The sequence below is a fragment of the Dermochelys coriacea genome, chromosome 6 (genome assembly GCF_009764565.3).
Source record: "Dermochelys coriacea isolate rDerCor1 chromosome 6, rDerCor1.pri.v4, whole genome shotgun sequence".
Taxonomy (NCBI): domain Eukaryota; kingdom Metazoa; phylum Chordata; order Testudines; family Dermochelyidae; genus Dermochelys; species Dermochelys coriacea.
The window spans coordinates 62,150,529-62,171,215 of NC_050073.1; the positions used below are offsets into that span (position 1 = coordinate 62,150,529).

At 41.6% G+C, this 20,687-nt stretch overlaps 1 protein-coding gene across 2 annotated transcripts in view; it reads left to right on the top strand.

Annotated features, from left to right (window-relative positions):
• The first annotated feature begins 2,985 nt into the window (after positions 1-2,985).
• The window catches only part of RGS6 (regulator of G protein signaling 6), a 488,602-nt gene continuing 470,900 nt past the window's right edge, over positions 2,986-20,687 (top strand). The window contains exon 1 of one of the 2 annotated variants that reach the window (XM_038407253.2): positions 2,986-3,393. The gene's annotated coding sequence lies outside the window, so the exon portion shown is untranslated. The remainder of the gene's footprint in view (positions 3,394-20,687) is intronic. The other variant, XM_038407254.2, reaches the window with a different exon arrangement.

Consider the following 20,687-nt stretch of genomic DNA (forward strand, 5'->3'; position numbering starts at 1 on the left):
AATATGTCAAGGGTTTTTATAAAGAGGATAGGTTTCAGAGTAGCAGCCGTGTTAGTCTGTATTCACAAAAAGAAAAGGAGTACTTGTGGCACCTTAGAGACTAACAAATTTATTAGAGCATAAGCTTTCGTGAGCTACAGCTCACTTCATCCAAGTGAGCTGTAGCTCATGAAAGCTTATGCTCTAATAAATTTGTTAGTCTCTAAGGTGCCACAAGTACTCCTTTTCTTTTTATAAAGAGGATAGTAGTTAATTGTTCTCCCTGTCCACCAACGGTAGGACAAGAAGTAATCTGCTTAGTTTGCAGCAAGAGAAATTCAAGTTAGATATTGGGGGGAAAAAATTCTAACTATAGTGCTAGGTAAGCACTGGAACAGATTACCTAAAGAGGCTGTGGAATTCCCATTCTTGGAGGTTTTCAAGAATAAAGCATTGCAACAGGAATTCTAGTAGGATAAAAGTGGAGTGTGGATATTGGTACAAGGTGGTCTTGCAATTTAAGATCTTTTAGTCAGGTGGATGTAATGGAATACACCCCTGTATTCACACCCTTCACACTATTGTAATAATCTCTGTACAAAATATGCCTTGTAAGGTTTCATTTGAAACTTATAATTTGCTGGTCAGTATTGTCCTGGTAAAATGTGTGTGACAACATTGTATGTGAAATTATAAGATTACACTGTATGATGCTGTTAACACATGTTCCAAACTGCACAGCCCAGGCAGAAGTCAGGTCTGTCCTAAACAAAGGAATGAATGTATGCTTGCCTTAATTTGCATTTAAGCAGTAAACAGAGTAATCAAGCAGGAAGGGAAAACAAAGGAAATTCAAACAGGTAAAAAAACCAGCAGGGAATATCCTTCCACACAGACTCTTTGTTTTCTGGGTGTCAGCTGGAATTATTTTTTCAAGAAACTATAAAACTATGAAACTATAAAAAGGAGAGACAAACAGCCCCAAAGGCCCCTTCTCTTTCTCCCTGCCAAACTCATTTTCTGCACCTGAGAAGATGAAAGGAAACAGCTGTTGGACTCTGGGGGAGAAGTCTTGACCTGAAAGTTTGGTCAGTAAGACTGCTGGAGCATGTGGTGAGAAAGTTTGCTTTGCAGCTAAGAGAGTTTCTTAAGTAGATACTAGTAAGTGTTTTATCTTTATTTTACTCTGTACTTCTAACCACTTGAAATCTCTCTCTTTGTAGTTAATAAACTTAGGGAGGATGCAGAGGGGGTGGCCCATACAGGAGAGAAGTTTGTCTGTGGTGGGAAGGTGGGAATGTGTCCATAACTGGTTTGTGAATTCCCTTTCTCCCCCAGAGGCCTCTGTGGTTGTGTGTCATGCATTTCTTGTGACATTAATGCCTGTGGCTGTCCTGTCATCCATTCTGCTTGGCTCAGATTTTGCCTTGCAGTTGCTTGTTGCAGCCATTGGGAGTCATGGTACCTGCTCCACAGGCAGCCAGGCTCCCTCTCTGTTTCCCCTCTTGCTGTTCCCACTCCAGGACAGTATAAAAAAGTGAAGGTGCATCCTGGAGCAGGTAGCAACAGAGGTGGTGATGTTGCATATTAGCTCCATGTTCTCTTACCACACAGAAAATCCCCCAGAAAACCCAGGACCCTGTCACATCTGCCAAGGTTTCTACAGCTTCATGTCCCACCCCTGCCACTGCTTGGAGCATTCATAGTGTGTTGAGCAAATGGATGTTCTCTACAATTGTGCAGCCTGGAGCTGCACAATATTTGGCTACTATGAGCCTCAAATGATCTCCACAGAGTTCTCTGTGAGTACAATGCAGCACTATTTAGGTCAGGACTCAGGAAGACCCTGCATGAAGACATTAAAGACATTTGATAGTTTAGGAGCTGAAAACTCTAGGGTTTATGTCCTGCAGCTTGAATGAAAAATCCCTTTTATATTCATTACAAGAGTGGGACAGCAACCTTTGACGTAAGTTCAAAGATCAAACACAACCTCCTCCCGGGAAAAATAGTTTTTAAAAAGTTTTTTCTTCCACCCATCCCCACCCTCCCAACAGGGGCATCTCAGCTCCCATTTCTGCTCAGTACTGTAGTGCATTAATGTTATATTTTATGGGGAATTTGAGATTTCCAGGTACGACTGACTGACTAGGCTTCCCACCTGTAAGGCAGCTCTGCCTGCAAGAGCTACATCACTGAGTCTGTCCCTTTGCAAATGGTTTCATTGGACTCCCAATAGGTTCAAGCACTTGATCCTTTATAATAATACTAATAAGAATTAATAAAAAAAATGGAAAATATGGTACCAAGTTATCTGAGGGAATCTATAGGATTTACTGATAGCTCGATGCATGTTCTTTGCACTAGTCCTTCACCCTCTGACATGCAACTTGTGCATCTCTCCAGTGATTGTGTGTGTGTGTGTGTGTGAGTGTGTGTGAGAGAGAGACAGTGTGTCTCCTAGGGATGGAAGGGAAGGAGTGACATAAAGATCTCAAAGCTTGTGGACAAAGGTAAATAGTTCATCCTCATTTACTTGGCTAATAACCATAATTAATAAACACACACAGCAAAAATGGTGTGTGGGAGGATCACAGCCTGAGGCTGGGAAATTATTGAACAGTGTTCCAGGAGAACAGATAGTTTGGGAGGGGGGCTGTGGGGATTTCTTTTGCTCCCCTCCATCTCAAAACAAATTCCTGCCCAACCTCTCCCCAGGAAGACCATTTCTAAAAGTCGAGGGCAGGTGTAGTGGACCCCTTGTGGCATCAATTGAACAGAGGGGGAATCTAGTCTTGTTGCGGGGGGAGACGGGGGTTTACTTGATCTCTAACCCAGTCCCTGCTTTCTTTGTCCCTTACTGCCTATCAGGTGCATGTAATGAGGCTGCAGGTCCTCGCTCTTCCCTACAGTAGGCGCTGCTGCGGCCAACCGTTTGTAAGGGACAAATCTTTTACTTGAAGCAGCTTCTCCTCCCTCCCCCCGTTTCTCGTCTCTCTTTCTCTCTCTGTATCTTTCCTGTAGCACTGGGCTCCCACAGCTGGGGAGCTGTTTCCCCCCCTCTAGTGTGCGCTGAGACACCGGAGTGTGTGTGCAGAGAGAGAGAGAGAGGAGGACAGAAAGATTCAGTGGCTGGAGAGAGAGTGGGGCGAGCATGTTGCCAGTGGCTCTTCAGCAGCAGCCTTCCTATTTCCATCTTCTCTAACTGCACCCCAAAGCCTCAGTCTCTTCTGCAGCCAGGGACACTGAGAAGAACAAGGAATTTTGAAAGAGGGGGGGAAAGAGCCCTCAGGAACCTGCAAGTCTCTCCCATTCATTGTTTCCTCCAGTTTTACCATGAACCAGGTTCTTTCCTGTCTCTGAGGAGAAATTAAAAAGCAGAAGGGGGAATTCAGCAATTCTTTGGTTGCTAAGGTAATTGGAGTGGTTGCACACATTTCTCAAGGAGCTTAATGGGCAGAGGATGTTATACATTTCGGGGCTTTTGGCTTGTTTGTTTAAAGGGAGAGCTTTTAAATCTGCAATTCAGCTCTGTCTACAAAACCGATTGAGAGTCAACGCATGTTGGTTGTGCTGAGTGTTTTCAGGAACCCTTTTGGGGGCACAGGCGGGTTCTTAATATAGGATAAAACCCTTTTTTTCTCTTCCAGAGCGGGCTGCATGTTCTGAATGTGTATGTGAGAATGGGGGGGGGGGTGTGAGAGAGAGAGAATGAATTGGTTTACTGTCATGTAGTAGCTGCAACTCTGTTCTTCGGAGTAACATTATTTAAATATGATTGTGTGTGTTGTGTCCAAATGAAAGCCACGGGATGGTATTTGTGAATGTACGCAAGCTTCTCTGACACAGGCGACTGGAGAAGGGCTTGTTCCAAAAGAAAAACCATCTTGTATGGATGAAAAAAAATTGCGGTCGAAGAAAACCTAGTGGGATCACTAAACCAATCTGGGGGAAGGGGGGACTTGTGTGTGTGGTTCTCCAGCTATATTGCTTCACTTGCATGTATCAGTGAAGGAAGATGGGAGACTGGAGTTCAGCAGTAGTTTATGAGAGTCTCCGCTGTGCTGGCTGTCAAATTGCAGCCCCAGGCTCCGCAAAAGCACGACAGTGAAATCTGGGGAACGGCAGTACGCTAATATATACAGCAGGGGCTTTGGGGCCAGCGCGGGGTGCTTGGGGTGATCAAATTTTCTACCGAAGAGGAAGTCAGTGTGGTTTCAAGGCAAAAGGGTGTGGGTCGAGCGAGAGCCCTCGCTTATCGCACCTTCTTGGGCGGGCGTGTCGCCGCACGTGTTAAAATGAGGAGCTCGCCTGGCTCCAAGGATTTCGGGAGAAGTTTTCTAAGATCCTTTCTGCAGACAGGGAGCGGGGGCTCTAGGCGCTGGCTGAGTAGCTTTTGAATGCAGCGGGGGCGCTGTGCGTGGCGTTTGGGCTGGGTTCTTTGATTTTCTTTTGTGGAGGAGCGGGTTGAGGGACTACGGACTTCATTGGGAGATCCCCGAGCAGGAGATTTCCCCGCTCGGCAACGCAGCGGAAAGTTTCTCTCTTGTAATGACAGCGACTAATCCGCCCCTTCCCATGCGAAGCCCCGCACAATAGAAACCACTGGGAGTATGGTGCTTTGTAGCCCTCTCGTCTAACCCACCGCCAGCCAGCCAGCTCGCTCAGAGTCCCACCGTTGTGTTTGCGAAATGTCAGCTCTTGCAAAGCATCGGGGAGGAAGGAAATGGTGTTTACTAGGGGTGTGGGTGTCTTTTAATGCAAATGCGAGTCTGTTTGTTCCACCTGTCTCCCTCAGTAATTGCAGTGCTCACTGAATCCGCGTCACCGGGGCTTGAAACAAACGCTGCTGCCTTGTTTTGAAAAAGACAAGTTGTCATGCCATATCAAACCTTGCAGTGAGGCTTTCTGGCTTAGGAGCACGAGATGGGACACCGGATCGGGAGTCAAAATAAGCAGTAGGACGGATGTGGCTCTGAACAGCAACGGCAAGCTGCCGAGCGACATGCTTTTCGGAGACAGGTTTGTGGCGGTAGTAGCAAGTGGCTATAATGTATTTTCGTTCTTAATTACAAAGGACCGTCGCTTGAAGACGAGATCGTTGCTTAAGCGATCAGCTGCTCCCTGTTCTCCGCGCACGGTCATTCTCCTCCGCGGCACTGTCAAGATATCCTTCCTTCCAGCACCAACGGTGATGTCGCGAGCGAAGACTAGGGAATAGGATGCAGAGCCAGCAAAAAGCTCCACAGCAATGCCGTCTGTCGGGGGCACACAGGCGTATTGTTACCCCTCCTGTCTCCGTGCTTTGCTGTGCCCTACCGAAACAGCAGCCACGGTCACTGCTCCAAAGAGCGCGTAGGCTCCGTGCTGCAAAGCCCCGCTCACAGGAACCCTCCTCGCACTCGCACACGCACGCTGTCCCTACGGAAATCTGCGTGGCAGCTCCCAAGGTCGCGACTAAAGCGAGTGAGGCTTTATAGCACCCGGCCCTGAGAGGTTTTTCCAGGAGCATGCCTTAATTATAACCCGCTCATCCCAGAGTAGCGTGACGTTTCTTGGCGCGTTTGAAACCGCACCCCAGTAAGTCGCTCTTTGTCGGTTTTATTTATTTAAGTAGCTTCCCGTGAGGACTGTTGCGAATAGCAGGAAAATCTGTCTTCTGTAAATAGAACCGCATTATAAAAGTTCCCCCCTCTGTTACGGTGATGCTGTGCTCCTGCGGCTTTTTACCGGCCCCCCCCCCCCCCCCCGCAAAAGGTGGTTGCGTTTCAGTGTTTGCTTTGCGTGCGCGCGCGCAGTGTGCAGCGTGCTTTGAGATCCTTGGGCATGAAAGGCGCTTAATAAAAGACAAAGCAAAGTATTATTTGCGATTATTCGCTACAGATCATACCAAAAGATGCCACCTGTAAATTAGAGCTTTGGGAGTTGGACGCGGATACAAAGTGCATTAGAATTCTGAGAGTGTGGTTTTGCTTTGTTTTGTTTTTTAAGGGACTGCAGGTGCTTCCCCCCCCCTCCCCTCATTTCTTCCATCACTTGGCTTCACAGTGAATACCACTTTTATATTGATTTTTGGATGTCAAAAGAATTATCTATCTTTTGTTTAATTATGAAGTGCAATATTTTCTTTGCCAGATGATTTAAGCACATTTCATATTTGCCCTTGGAAATCTGCTCATACAGCTCTCTTAAACAGGGTCAAATGCTTGAAGAACAGTTATTTTCTTAGGGGAATATCACTAAAATAATAAATTTCATTGTTTGAATCTCTATGCCAAATGCCAAAGAAACTGTTTAGACCCTGCCAAAATTGACTTTATTTTGTTCTAATGCTCTGATTTATTAAAATAATTAATGGTAAATGTCAGTGTATGCAAGTGTGAGGAATTTAAATAGCAGCAAAGATCATGAACTGGTGAGAGAGAGAGAGTGTAACAATTTTCACGTACTTCAGTGCGAGTTATACCAAGGCCACAATTAAGCCATCTCACTAATTTTATGGTTGCCCTCTTAATACTATTCCAGGAAAAGCTGTAACACACAGCTGCACATTATCATTAGCATCATTATTATTGACACTGCTTGCCCATAATCTGTGGCTGATCATTACTGTAAGGGTGATGGCACAGCAAACTGTTTCCATCCAACAGCCTTTGAGGATAGGGCAAAAACTCATCTCCGCAAAGTAGTGATCCCCAACCCTTCTCTCTGGAGGCATAGGAAGTTCTTCAGGGTCCAGCATGTATTTCTGGTGTAGCCCACAGGTCTGATGAAAGCGAACAGAGTGCTGGTCACAGGGATGCTCTCTGCATTGCTTAACATGTGCGAGACAACCGGAGCAAAATTGAGTAATGGATCAGAACTGCCAGAATCCATCACTATCTCTTTCAGCACCCAGGAAGGGGAGAAAAGGAGAGGGAAATATTCTCCCAATGACTTCAGTGGGCTAGCAGGTGGAGGAGAAAGAAAATGTACTGTGCCAGTTGAAGTCCCAGAAAGAGACAAAATAGCTGCAGCATGGCAACTTGACATTGTTTGTTATGATGTTACATCAGTCCATTTTAAATTGACTAATGATGTTGTCATGTCATGACTCGGTCTTCCCAATCTTAGGCTGTCATGTTGCAATTATTTTGTGGATGTCTGTGAGTCCATTCCATGGTGGTGATGCTCTCCAGCACTTCAAGAATGAAGACCGCTATCTTCAAGAATCTGGCTCAGAGCGGTCTTGACCAGTTCATTGAGACAACAAGATTTTGCATTAAATCTTATCTCTACCATAATATGTTCACTAAAACAGCAGTGACAGATCTATCTAACAATAATGTCAGTACTAGGGTTGGTTATTCCTCAACAGTGCCCTAAAACAGAGGAACGTAGCTTCCCCCTCATGGGCAGGTGGGCAGGATTTTGCATTCTTACCACCAGAGACAGAGTTTGATTTGCAGTCAGGGAACATCTTTGCCTTATTATTTTTGGTAAGGCATGCAGGTACGATAGTGATGGGGACCATAGGAGTAGTCAGATTAACTTTACTGAGCAACAGTGGATTATTATAAATTAATATTATTCCATCTTGCTTTAGCAGCTGAAATAATGCCCATTACTTATGAGATTTTCTCAACTGGCTTCTAAATGCATTATTTTCTATACCATCTTGTGGTATTATCTTTTCATCTCTTATGATTTATATGGTGAGGCCTGTCTGTATTTGGATGGAAGACCTCCAAAGGAAACCCTTGGTACTCTCAGGAATCATACTGGTGATTCATTAGGGGTCTGCTCCTTCAAATCAGTATTGAACAGCATAATGTAAGTTGACACGTCACAGCTTGAAATGTCATATCAGAGGTAAAATTGACATCTGAACCACCTGTTGTCACTAAGAATTCTATGGTGCTGTTTATAATGGAGGCAGGTAGACAGCCAGATATATGAGAGAAGAGATGCTAGTGACCAAGGGCCAGATGTGGGTTTAAAGATGCAGATAAGTACCCAATGGGATTTTTCAAAAGGCACCTATCTCATTTAAGTGCTAACTCCCATTATCTACTTTTGAAAATCCCATTGGGCATTTATATGCATGTTTAGGCACCTAATTACCTTTGAAAATCTGGTCCCAAATTCCAATTCATGCTATTGTTTTCAGTGGCGTTCTAGCATTGTGACCTGACGAAGAGTTCTGTGAAGCTTGAAAGCTTGTCTCTTTCACCAACAGAAGTTCGTCCAATAAAAGATATTACCTCACCTACCTTGTCTCTCTCTGTCCAGATTATTGCATTCTGCCTACCCCACATTTCCTCTGCAGTTTCAACTTGATTCAGTGTTCCCCTCTTCCTGTCGTAAACTATTGTGTAGTGTTGCTGTGAAATGGAAGTGGCTGCATTACAGTGGTGACTGAGCATATATATACAATCTGAAGTACTCTGGAATTCTTCACTATGTATTTGATTTTGCTTTTCTTTCAAAAACTTGTAGACTTGACAAAACTTTTCAAAGACGCAGTTGTCACTAGTGAGGCTGCCATTCTTTTTTGACTGGGGAGGAAACTGCTCATTGTTTATGAGGAGAAGCAAGGAAGAAAAGCTAACTCATAATTTTCTCCTTGGCTATCAAGTGTATAGAAGGGCTATGGATGTAAGACAGGCTGCTGCTGCCCACTCACGTTATATCAGATTTATTGCTACTTTTGAGCATCTCTGCAGTCAATGTCAATGGATATCAACAAATATGTATAAGTTAAAGTGAGGGGTAAAATTTTGACATTTCGCTGTCCCAGGAGCTTAGTAATGCTCTGCTCTTCACTGCCATGTAGGAAACCGCTGTCCTGTTCTCCTGCTTCCTGACTCAGCTGTGGTGGGATAACACAAAGGCAGTGTGCTTGGCCTATTTGAAAATGGGGTTAGGCATATCCGATAATAAAGAGGAGTCACTTATATTACTCGCTAGTGAGCTCTATAGCCAAAAAAGGAGTGACACACATTGACAAATTCAAAGAGTGTTTCTTCCCTTTCTTTATAGTTTTAAATTTGGAGCAATAATGAAGGTCTCTGAGGACGGCTGCAACATCCTCTTCTCAGGGGAAAACTGACTAGTACAAATATCCAAGTAATGGTAGATGGAATATGCTACATGCCCAGGGCCATAGATGATGAGGAAATATTGACTTATGGTCTGGAAGCCAGGCCTCCTATGTTCAATTCATTGCTCTGCCACTGATTGTATCACCTTGGACAAGTCACTTAACCTCTCTGTGCCTTAGTTCAGCCCCCTTTAAAACTGGGAATAATAATACTTGTCTTTGTCATAGGAGTGAGTATTAGTTCATTCCTGTTGTAAAGGAATGTGAGTTTCTGAGGTAAAAGGGGCTATAGAAGTCCAACAAAATAATTAATATTGTATCACAATGCTCGTAATCCACATATGGAGTTTTGACTACTGTCTGCATGTGGACTGGGCTATTGTGTGGGCCTAAATCTTCAAAAAAAAATTGTATTTTTTGGGTAGTAAACTCCCCATTTTACTTTAATTGGCAATCTTTAATTTTCTTGAGAAGGAGCAACCTGTAAGAACTCTAAGCACCTTGATGAGTTTGAAGTGAGACAGTGTTATAGTCTGATGCAGTGGTGGATTGGTTATCATGCCATTTTACATTAAGCTCGCTTGAAGGGAATTTATTTGATTAAGCCCTGTTCAGCACAGGGAGTTTAAGTTGAGTAGTTATGCATTTGGAATATAATTCTGTTGGAGTTTACATTTGCCGATATTAATAATTTGATTTTTGCTTTCTGATCAGCACATATTAGAATGTTAGTACTGTACTTTTGATCTCCAAATTTTTTTTGTACGTTAATCTTTCGCTAGTAGTTTTCAAACTATTGATTTTGTTACTAGTGTAACAGAAAATTTAGTCCATTCTTTGTAAGTCACTTTTGTAAATCACAATTAGCATTTTTTATTGTGGAAAAGAGAACAAGAGAACCTGTAGACAAAGTATTACTATTTTTTTCCTCATCACTGCATTTAGTGGACCAGATTCTGAGGCACTGTGCCCAAGTAAACTGACTTTGCAAAGTGGGGGTTCTCTCGGGGAGAGGAAATTGAATTCTCTTCCCCCTCATGCCCCAGGCCAAAGAGCGCCAGTCAGAGTTGCCAACTTTCACGCGGTAAATAAGCACCTCGACTTTCACAATAAGCCAAAAATCAAGCTAATTCCATTTCAAAACAAGGCCAAAATAAGCCAATCCCTAAGAACCCCAACACTCTATGTGACTAGATCTCCCCGCCATGAAGTCTGGGACTGTGGTGGGCTCGCTGTGCATCCCTGACTCTTTTCCCCCATTGCCCCTGCTTGCCTCTTGTCCCTGCTTGCTCCCCCTGGGAGCCAAGCAAAAAAAAAAAAGAAGACGCTACAAGCCCAACAAGCTACAAGCCAAAAACTAGTCAACAAGCAACTCACAAGCCAATTACGCCAAAAACAAGCCCAATTTCTGTTTTTTTTTGGCGAGTTTGGCATGTCTGGCATCAGTGCGGTTATTCATCTCATCCCCGAAGGGAAGGGTTTGGCCAGTGAATTGGCTTAGTTGCAAAGTAACTGGATGCAGCTTTATAGCTCCCCAGTGAATTTCGTCTATGAAGACTGATAGCACTTTACAAATATTACCATAGTTTGAGATCACAAGTTCAGATGAAGTTTAGGGTGGAATTGCTTTTATCCTTTTGCATTTCTGAATTCCTATAGTTCTGACATTTATATTTGTTAAACAGTCAATGTGTCTTCACTATCATATTCTCCATGGCTATTCTTGATAACAAGATCTTGGTGTACTGTATAGCCTTCCCATAGTGGTACTTTTTGTTGGAAGGTAAACACTTATGGACAAATTGAGCCCTTTAATACCAATTTTAGAAATAGGCTGAATAACAGGAAAAAAAATCTGATTGCAGCTCAGCTGACCAATCTGTGTGTTTGTGTTCAATACCTATCCTTTTCCCCACACCTCCCCACTTTGTTCTCCTTTTTTTTTTTGCTGATTGGTTTGTTTACTACCCTCACTTGTTAAGTCATGTCAAATTTAAACTTAAAGTTTTTGGGATGGGAATTGTTTCCACTTGAGTCTCTTGATATTTCTAGCACATTTTAGTTGTTCCAAAATAATAAATATGATATATACTTCCCTTTTTGTTAAAGGAGACTATGGACTAATGATTAAAGGAGGAGACCTGTTCTGTTTGGTGCGAGACCTTGGGCAAGTCACTTCATTTCAGTTTCCACACATGTAAAATAAGTTTAACACCAAACTCTAGAAAGTGTTTTGAGAGCATCTAAAAATATCTATAAATAACTGCAAGTTGTTATGTTTCATTTGTTATTGTATATCATGCTAGTAGAAACAGAATCGTTTATGCACATTAACTATATATTCAAAATGAGTTGCAGATTTCTGATGGAAGAAAAATGATCTGTCATTGTTAAGCAGTGGCAATCAAGGAGTATTCTGATCCCCTTCTAGATGAGGGAGACAGGGAACCCATGAATAACAGTTGTACCACTTAACATTTTTCATCTTCAAACCACATCATCACTAACATTCCTTACAACACCTATGTGAGGTGGGTCAATACTATTACTGCTGCTATTACAGATGGGTAAACTAGAGACAAAATGACTTGTTGAAGACCACAGAAAATCCTTCTCTGATGTAGTCTTAGGTCCCTTGGAGTTTCTAGTTGTTAGCCTTCTGCTTAGACCACTAGACCAGGCCTTTTTTATCACTGAAGGATGGTTGTCTAAAAGGATTCAGAGTAGCAGCCGTGTTAGTCTGTATTCGCAAAAAGAAAAAGAGTACTTGTGGCACCTTAGAGACTAACAAATTTATTAGAGCATAGGCTTTCGTGAGCTACAGCTCACTTCATCGGATGCATTTGGTGGAAAAAACAGAGGAGAGATTTATATACACACACACAGAGAACATGAAACAATGGGTTTATCATACACACTGTAAGGAGAGTGATCACTTAAGATAAGCCATCACCAGCAGCGGGGGGGGGGGGGGGGGGGGGGGAAGGAGGAAAACCTTTCATGGTGACAAGCAAGGTAGGCTAATTCCAGCAGTTAACAAGAATATCAGAGGAACAGTGGGGGGTGGGGTGGGAGGGAGAAATACCATGGGGAAATAGTTTTACTTTGTGTAATGACTCGTCCATTCCCAGTCTCTATTCAAGCCTAAGTTAATTGTATCCAGTTTGCAAATTAATTCCAATTCAGCAGTCTCTCGTTGGAGTCTGTTTTTGAAGCTTTTTTGTTGAAGTATAGCCACTCTTAGGTCTGTGATCGAGTGACCAGAGAGATTGAAGTGTTCTCCAACTGGTTTTTGAATGTTATAATTCTTGACGTCTGATTTGTGTCCATTCATTCTTTTACGTAGAGACTGACTTTGTCCTGACCCATAACTATTTCACATTTGGTGACAATGTATACCTTCAAATCAGTGGCACTGCGATGGGTACGCGCATGGCCCCACAGTATGCCAACATTTTTATGGCTGACTTAGAACAACGCTTCCTCAGCTCTCGTCCCCTAATGCCCCTACTCTACTTGCGCTACATTGATGACATCTTCATCATCTGGACCCATGGAAAAGAAGCTCTTGAGGAATTCCACCATGATTTCAACAATTTCCATCCCACCATCAACCTCAGCCTGGATCAGTCCACACAAGAGATCCACTTCCTGGACACTACAGTGCTAATAAGCGATGGTCACATAAACACCACCCTATATCGGAAACCTACAGACCGCTATTCCTACCTACATGCCTCTAGCTTTCATCCAGATCATACCACTCGATCCATTGTCTACAGCCAAGCGCTACGATATAACCGCATTTGCTCCAACCCCTCAGACAGAGACAAACACCTACAAGATCTCTATCATGCATTCCTACAACTACAATACCCACCTGCTGAAGTGAAGAAACAGATTGACAGAGCCAGAAGAGTACCCAGAAGTCACCTACTACAGGACAGGCCCAACAAAGAAAACAACAGAACGCCATTAGCCATCACCTTCAGCCCCCAACTAAAACCTCTCCAACGCATCATCAAGGATCTACAACCTATCCTGAAGGACGACCCATCACTCTCACAGATCTTGGGAGACAGACCAGTCCTTGCTTACAGACAGCCCCCCAATCTGAAGCAAATACTCACCAGTAACCACACAACAGAACCACTAAGCCAGGAACCTATCCTTGCAACAAAGCCCGTTGCCAACTCTGTCCACATATCTATTCAGGGGACACCATCATAGGGCCTAATCACATCAGCCACACTATCACAGGCTTGTTCACCTGCGCATCTACCAATGTGATATGTGCCATCATGTGCCAGCAATGCCCCTCTGCCATGTACATTGGCCAAACTGGACAGTCTCTACGTAAAAGAATGAATGGACACAAATCAGACGTCAAGAATTATAACATTCAAAAACCAGTTGGAGAACACTTCAATCTCTCTGGTCACTCGATCACAGACCTAAGAGTGGCTATACTTCAACAAAAGAGCTTCAAAAACAGACTCCAATGAGAGACTGCTGAATTGGAATTAATTTGCAAACTGGATACAATTCTTAGGCTTGAATAGAGACTGGGAATGGATGAGTCATTACACAAAGTAAAACTATTTCCCCATGGTATTTCTCCCTCCCACCCCACCCCCCACTGTTCCTCTGATATTCTTGTTAACTGCTGGAATTAGCCTACCTTGCTTGTCACCATGAAAGGTTTTCCTCCTCCCCCCCCCCCCCCCCCCGCTGCTGGTGATGGCTTATCTTAAGTGATCACTCTCCTTACAGTGTGTATGATAAACCCATTGTTTCATGTTCTCTGTGTGTGTGTATATAAATCTCTCCTCTGTTTTTTCCACCAAATGCATCCGATGAAGTGAGCTGTAGCTCACGAAAGCTTATGCTCTAATAAATTTGTTAGTCTCTAAGGTGCCACAAGTACTCCTTTTCTTTTTGTCTAAAAGGAGGTTGTTTTTTAAGAAAGGATATAATTGGGGGAGCCAAGTGTTTGGATGGGAAAGAGAACATACAGGAAACAACTGCCTCACATGGGATTTCATAGTGGTGCTGGGTATAACTCACGGGGCATGCAGAAAGAAATCTTGAGGCAGATTTCTCTTAGGAAGCTCATAAGCATGTATCTACCAGAGGTGACAACACATTGCGAAAATATTTCTGGCGGAAACAGAGAACCTGAAGTCCCCACCCCATTGTGATACTAGTGTCATCAGTAGGAGAAAAAGGAGGGGGCCTACAGTGGTTTCTTTTCCCACTTGTTCACCCCAACATAGCTGGAAAGAGAGAGTGAGAGAGAGAGAGAGAGAGACCACCTCCACACGCAGATCAGTGCTACAACCATAGTCCTGTGGTACACCAGACATCTTGTTTCCTTAGAGAAGGATCCAATCAAGTGTAGGAAATTCAAATTTCAGGCTGGCTCCTGATCCCTAAATAATCTCTGATGTGGTGTGCATACCAGAAAGGGTCCGTTCTCTCAGAATTATCTTTTAATCCCACTGATACGTGTTTCCTGGAGGGCCATTTTGGGGTGTTATGTTTTTGATTGACTTAGCTTTAATTTGTCCTTGGTGCTTCCCTCTCAGCTCCCCACACTGCTCTTCTGTCTTCTTTAGTTATTTCCCTCTCTCATTCTTCTTATCGCAGCTGCTCTTGCTACCCCTGTCCTTTCTGCCAATGCCCCAGGTCATCTATCTATAGCTTCAGCAATGCCACATCTCTCCCCAACTTCCATCTGCCTTGTTCTCCTTTATTTACTCTTGGTATGACCTTGCCTTCCCCCTCTAATGGAAGTATTGAAACAGTGATGTGGTGCTGCTACTTCCATCTTAGCTTGTGATGAAACCCCCTGTCCCAGGGTTGGATATGTTCAAAGGATAGGCACAAGGAATTTGGGAATCTGTTAATTTGTTTCAGATATAAACAAAAATACTTTTTTCATGACCCAGGGAGAAGGCACTTGACAAACAAGTTAATAGTAAGTGCTCTTGCTGGAAATGTTTATACTTTGTTCCTGAAAAAATATGTATATTGACGGTGTACTAGAGTGCTCAATTTATAGATCTTGAAATGATTGGGGGGTCAGTGATAATCTGCTATAGTGTTTTGAAAATAATTTCTTTGTAGTGCATTTCTATGGCCATAAGAATTGCTCTTCTGTTTTTATGAGTGCTGGGGATAATACCTCTCTGTCACGGAAGATTTCAGTATCTGGACTGGGGGTAAACTCCATCAGAGGGAAATCACTCCCAGCCTCCCTTCAGTTTAATGGGGAAATGTTAACGAGAGGCTCTGCAAGGACTCTCCAGCACATACCTGCTTCAGTGTGGCTCTCTCCATCTGCTCCATCAGCCCTCCTTTTGCCAGCACTCATGTCCTGCTGTAGAAATTGTTTCAAGAGGGAGCAAGCATAGCCGGAAGCTGTTGACAGAATCTTGTAATTCCCGAGTGTGTGCCTTCAGCTCTGTGAGTTTGGTCCATTTTTATAATTTTATTGGAAAGCATCTTAGTTAACCATGAAGCCTCCATATTGCATACATGAGAGGTACCATGGGCCAATGGATAGAGCACTGAACTGGGACTCCAGAGGCCAGGGCCTGGTTCTTCTATTGGTCTGGAGTGTGACTCTGGAAGAAGTCACGTTGCCTATCTGTGCCTCTGTTTTCCTGATCAGACATTGCCTATCCTGTCTATTTAGACTATAAACAAGGGGTGCCAAACTCTGTTGGAGGAAAGGACTGGATGTTATGTTTGGTTATGGTTGACGACTTGGGGGTATAAATTCAGGATGTCATATTCCTTTCAGCCACAGGGGAAGACCGCACTAATATCCATGGGAGGTTTGCACAGAGATCAAGGAGAGATTCTTTATGTAGTAAATAATTTTTTATTTTTTCCTTTTTTTTTCCCCTTTGCAACAACTCCCAAATCCCACCCTATGAGGGCTTTACTCCCACCTCCATGCCCTGTTCTGTCTGCTTAAAATAAAGAATGCAATAGATAATGTTGACAGTCAAGTGTCATCATTAGTCCTCAGAACTGGCACACTGATCAGATTAATAGGGAGCAGAAGAGTTTGCTGCTCTTACTCATTGTTTCAGGCTGTCTGCTGAATGGAAGACATCATGTTATCAGTTTACACTTGGTTCACGTTTGGAAAGTTATCACTGCAGGCATGAAGATTAGAAATTTATTTTTTAAATAAAACTAAAGCTGAGATTCTGCATAATCTTAAATCATGCTGGCCACAAAACCACATGATTTGGGCAGGATGCCTGATACATCTGCTGTAAACTCTTTGGGGAAGGGACTGTTCTACTGTGTGTTATTTTACATTGCCTACCAGTATACAAATCTTGGTTGGCACCTCTAAGTGCTACTGTAATGTAAAGAACAGCTAACAAATAGATACAGATTCCCTCCTGTCAAGTGGCATTCAGAGAGATTTATGGCAGCAGATGTGAAACATCAATTTAGAGTTAATGGAAACTAATTGAATTAAAATTAATTAATTATTTTTTTCTTGTCCTTTCCCTCCTGTCACTTTAACTAATTACCTAATGAATTGGGTCTAAATATTCCACCAGACCAGGTAGACTTTTTCTGGTAGATAATTATCAGTTCAGCAAGTCAAATGGCTGTAGAAGTTTTCAAGCACATGAACAGTAGAGAGTTTTAGATACGCATGTTACTTAGTGCAGGGAAATTGGGTATGTTTTAATGACACCAAACTGCTTTTTATACTAGATTTGCACAACTGTGATCACTGTGAGCTCCCAATCTTGCACGTTTGGACAGGAGCATGACATCTCAGACAGAGGCAGTTTTTTAAATGTAAAAATTATACAAACCCAGTTATTGCTATTAATTATCATATGACATTTTATTGCAGTCAGGAGATGCTGATGGATTTTTGTGTGGATATTCAATTAATAGGATCCATTTTATAGGCTGAAATTTGTGCTCTTTACCCAGGCAAAATTTACCATTGAAATCAAACATGCTAGAAGTGTCCAGTTCATCACTTCCATTATGTTGGTTGACTTCAGAGGGAGTTTTATGGAAGTGCTAAACCGAACCCCAAATCTGCAGCTGTTTTGCTTGGAAAATACTACATGCATTTAAGGAGAATATTTAGGTACCTTTGCGGAATATCTTCTCTTAATTCTCCTTTTTTTCTCTCTCCACCCCTCCCTACAAAACATGTGGTTTACTGTGACTCAGATGAGATAGTATATTGCTCTCTTTCTAAATACTTAGGTTGCAGATTGGCTTGTGGGACTAGGAGATGGCTCTGATGTTACAGCTGTCTTATTTTTGATTACTAGGTACTTTAGAAAGCATATTGAAGGGTCTTGTTAATATTCAGGCTGATTAGTTATGACTGATTTAGCATTTTCTTATACGGATTTCTCTTAACAATATCCATGCATTAGGATTTTGGTATTGTTGGCTGTCATCAACTGTTGTCTCACTTCAAAATCCAGCATCAGGGAAGATTAACAGCTGGGCTGTAGATACACTAGTGTTTGCATCTCAAGGCTACTGTACATATTGGTTATCACAGTTTAAGTGACTTTGGAGATCTTGATGTAACATAAATGAACCGTTTGTTCTTTACAGTTGATGATCGTCCCGTTCTTCCCAGGAGGTTCCAGGAACCCAGTCAGATAAGTGAGAGATAAATAACCACTTACACCAACCAAGAACATTTTGTCAAGTGGTGCCTGTCTGCTCTAGTGAGATTATTTTTCAGGCAAGAGTGGAGCTGGGTGTAAGCAAAAAAGAAGGAAATATGTAATGGAGAAATATCAATAGTAGGCACAAAACCTGATCCTACAAGAAGCTATTAGCACATTTATTAAAGTTTTAATTTGACACTAAACATTTTTTTAAAAAATCTTGTAAATGATCTTCATACCAAGAACAAAATGTTGAATATCGTTGGCTCACAGTGTGCATGGGGAAAAGCATTTAGGTAACAGGTCAGATAAAAAACTCTAGAGGATGCGAAGCAGTACAGTATGTCAAATGTAAAATATGCTTCTAAATTTTTGCTTTTGGTTGCTTTGTGGCTACTGTCAGAAAAGTGGTTTGTGTGAGTTAGTGGCCTCAATCCAGTCAAGTGAACATATGTCCACAATTCAAAATCCAATATCAAAACGGGCAGCCTTCTAGGCAATATCAGCAGAGTCCCTATGGGTTGGCTAACCTAAGCAGAACTAAATGCTCTATTACTAGTGGTGGTCCCTCCAGACCAAGAGCCCACAGGTCATAATTAAAATTGTAATTTTGCTCCCTTCACAGAATTAGTTTAACAGTCCTGCACTGATATGCTGTTGAGAGCAGTTATTAAAATGCTGTTCTACTCAGAAAAGTAACTCTAAAATGGCATCAAGAGGCTCGAAGATTGAAATGGATTCCTTGAAAAGACAAATATACTCTGTTTGCCTGAGTGTATTTTTTCCCCCTCACTGCCTGCCTTGTACTTCAACCTAGGATCTGAAAGTCAAACTTGGATTTTTCTGCACTGCCATCACCACCACCACTAAAGATTCTGCAATCTGAATTCTGTTAATAATTGTGTTGATGCATAAACCAGAAGAGAATCCAATTCGTTGACCTGTAGCTATGTTAGGACTGGGAGGAGAAAAACATACTAAAACATTTTTAGTCACTGAAGTATCATTGTTCTGTGTTTGTACAACACCTAGCATAGTGGGGTCCTGTCCATGACTAGGGCTCCTAGGTACTACAGAAATACAAATAATAATAATAATTAATAATGAAGAAGATGCGTATTTTATTTAGATTTAGAATAAATAAAAGGATGAATACACAGACTCTGAGAATCCTTCCAATTATTTATTACACAAACAAAGCACAATACAACCAACTCCTCCCTTCTACCAATAATCAAATACCACATCAAATACCAATATGTGTGTTTGTGCCTCAATCCACTTACATCTCTTCAAAGTCCAGGTGAAACAAATGGTCCCTGAATTCATCTAGAGAACAGATTTATTGCTTAAGAAGACTCTATTTTCAACAGTCACTTATTTGATATTAGACACAAAGAAGTCAAAAGCAAAAGTGATAAAAATCTAGAAGCATGTTTTACATTTGATATACTGTACTTCTTCACATCCTCTAGAGGTTTTTTTTTTGTCTGACCAGTTAGCTAAATGGGTTTCATTCTGTTATCTCCCTCACAGTGGGAACCAATACTATGGTCTTGAAGTAGCTAGAATTATCAGTCATTACCTACATTGGCTGGCTATGAACCAGTGAACTAGAGGTGAAAGTCTCATACTCCATTACCCATCTCCTGGGCCAGCTTTCCCCTAATTTTACCATATCTTGAATTTCTTGTATATAATTTTTCTCCATACACTCCCTGGTTTTCATTTAAAAAATAAATACCATTTTTATTTTCTGTCAAAACATTGTTACCTTTCCTATTGTTTCTCCAACTCTCTGTATAAACAAGTAACAACATGTAATCTTTACACACAGACTGGGTGTCACATCTGTCAACATTTTCTGTTACATACCTAAACCATCTATAAATCCGACTTTTTTCTATTGTACTGAGGCCAAAGAAAATAGTTGTATTTAAAAAACAATAAGTTGCAATTGGTAGATGATGAAAAGCCTGTTTGTAAAAGCACATAAAATGCAAAGTTTATTTGCCAGCATATTCTTTCATAGCAGTTATGCCTTACTAAACTGAAAAATTCTTGGGTTTAGTTCTAGAGTTACATAAAGCAAACAACTAAAGTCAATTGCACATTTATGTATCTCTCACAAAGCATACAGTTCATTTTTAATAAAGTAAGCATATATCAGATCTAAGCTGACGGTTAAATTTGATACAGTTAAAGATGATTACTTCTATTAACATTATTTACAAGGCTACAATCATACAGCATAGGAAGCATGAAGGAAAAAGGAGGAATATACAGTAACTGCATTATTAAATATTTGTCAGAAGATTTTATTTTTATTCACTCCCCCCTTTTTTGGACCATTCATTGAAACCCGAGACTGAAACATTGACTAATTATTTTTACATCTACATAGGTTAAATGTATAGAGTTCACCTACCTATATATAAATCTGTAGTCCAGATGCTTATCTTTCTTGGTGGTGTGCTCCAAAACCAAGTAAAACAGAGAAACACTCTGATTAAAGAAAAATGTTTTTCTTCTCATTTCAAAGTGACTTTTGACCTTCCTGAGATAACACCACAGTCTCTGCAGAGTTGTCTGATTATCAATGGAAGGGATAACCTGTAATTTCTTAAAAATACATGCAAATATGATAGGCTTGGGTACATAGGCGATGGATGAACTGAACCTTTCTTATCATGTAAAGAATAGATTTCTGTTAGCTTAAACTGTGTTTGTAGTATTAAAGCAGGAAAATATTAATCGTGCTGAAACAAAAAATTGAAGAAAATGGTGTGACTTACAAAATTTTATCCTCTTGTTGATTTTTTTCAGTGTTACTTATCTTACAATAATATTCAAAACCTTTTAAACAAATATAACATTATTCGTAAGGCCACATGTGCTTTGCTTGGTTGCAACTATGATGTATTAAGATAGCTACTATTAAG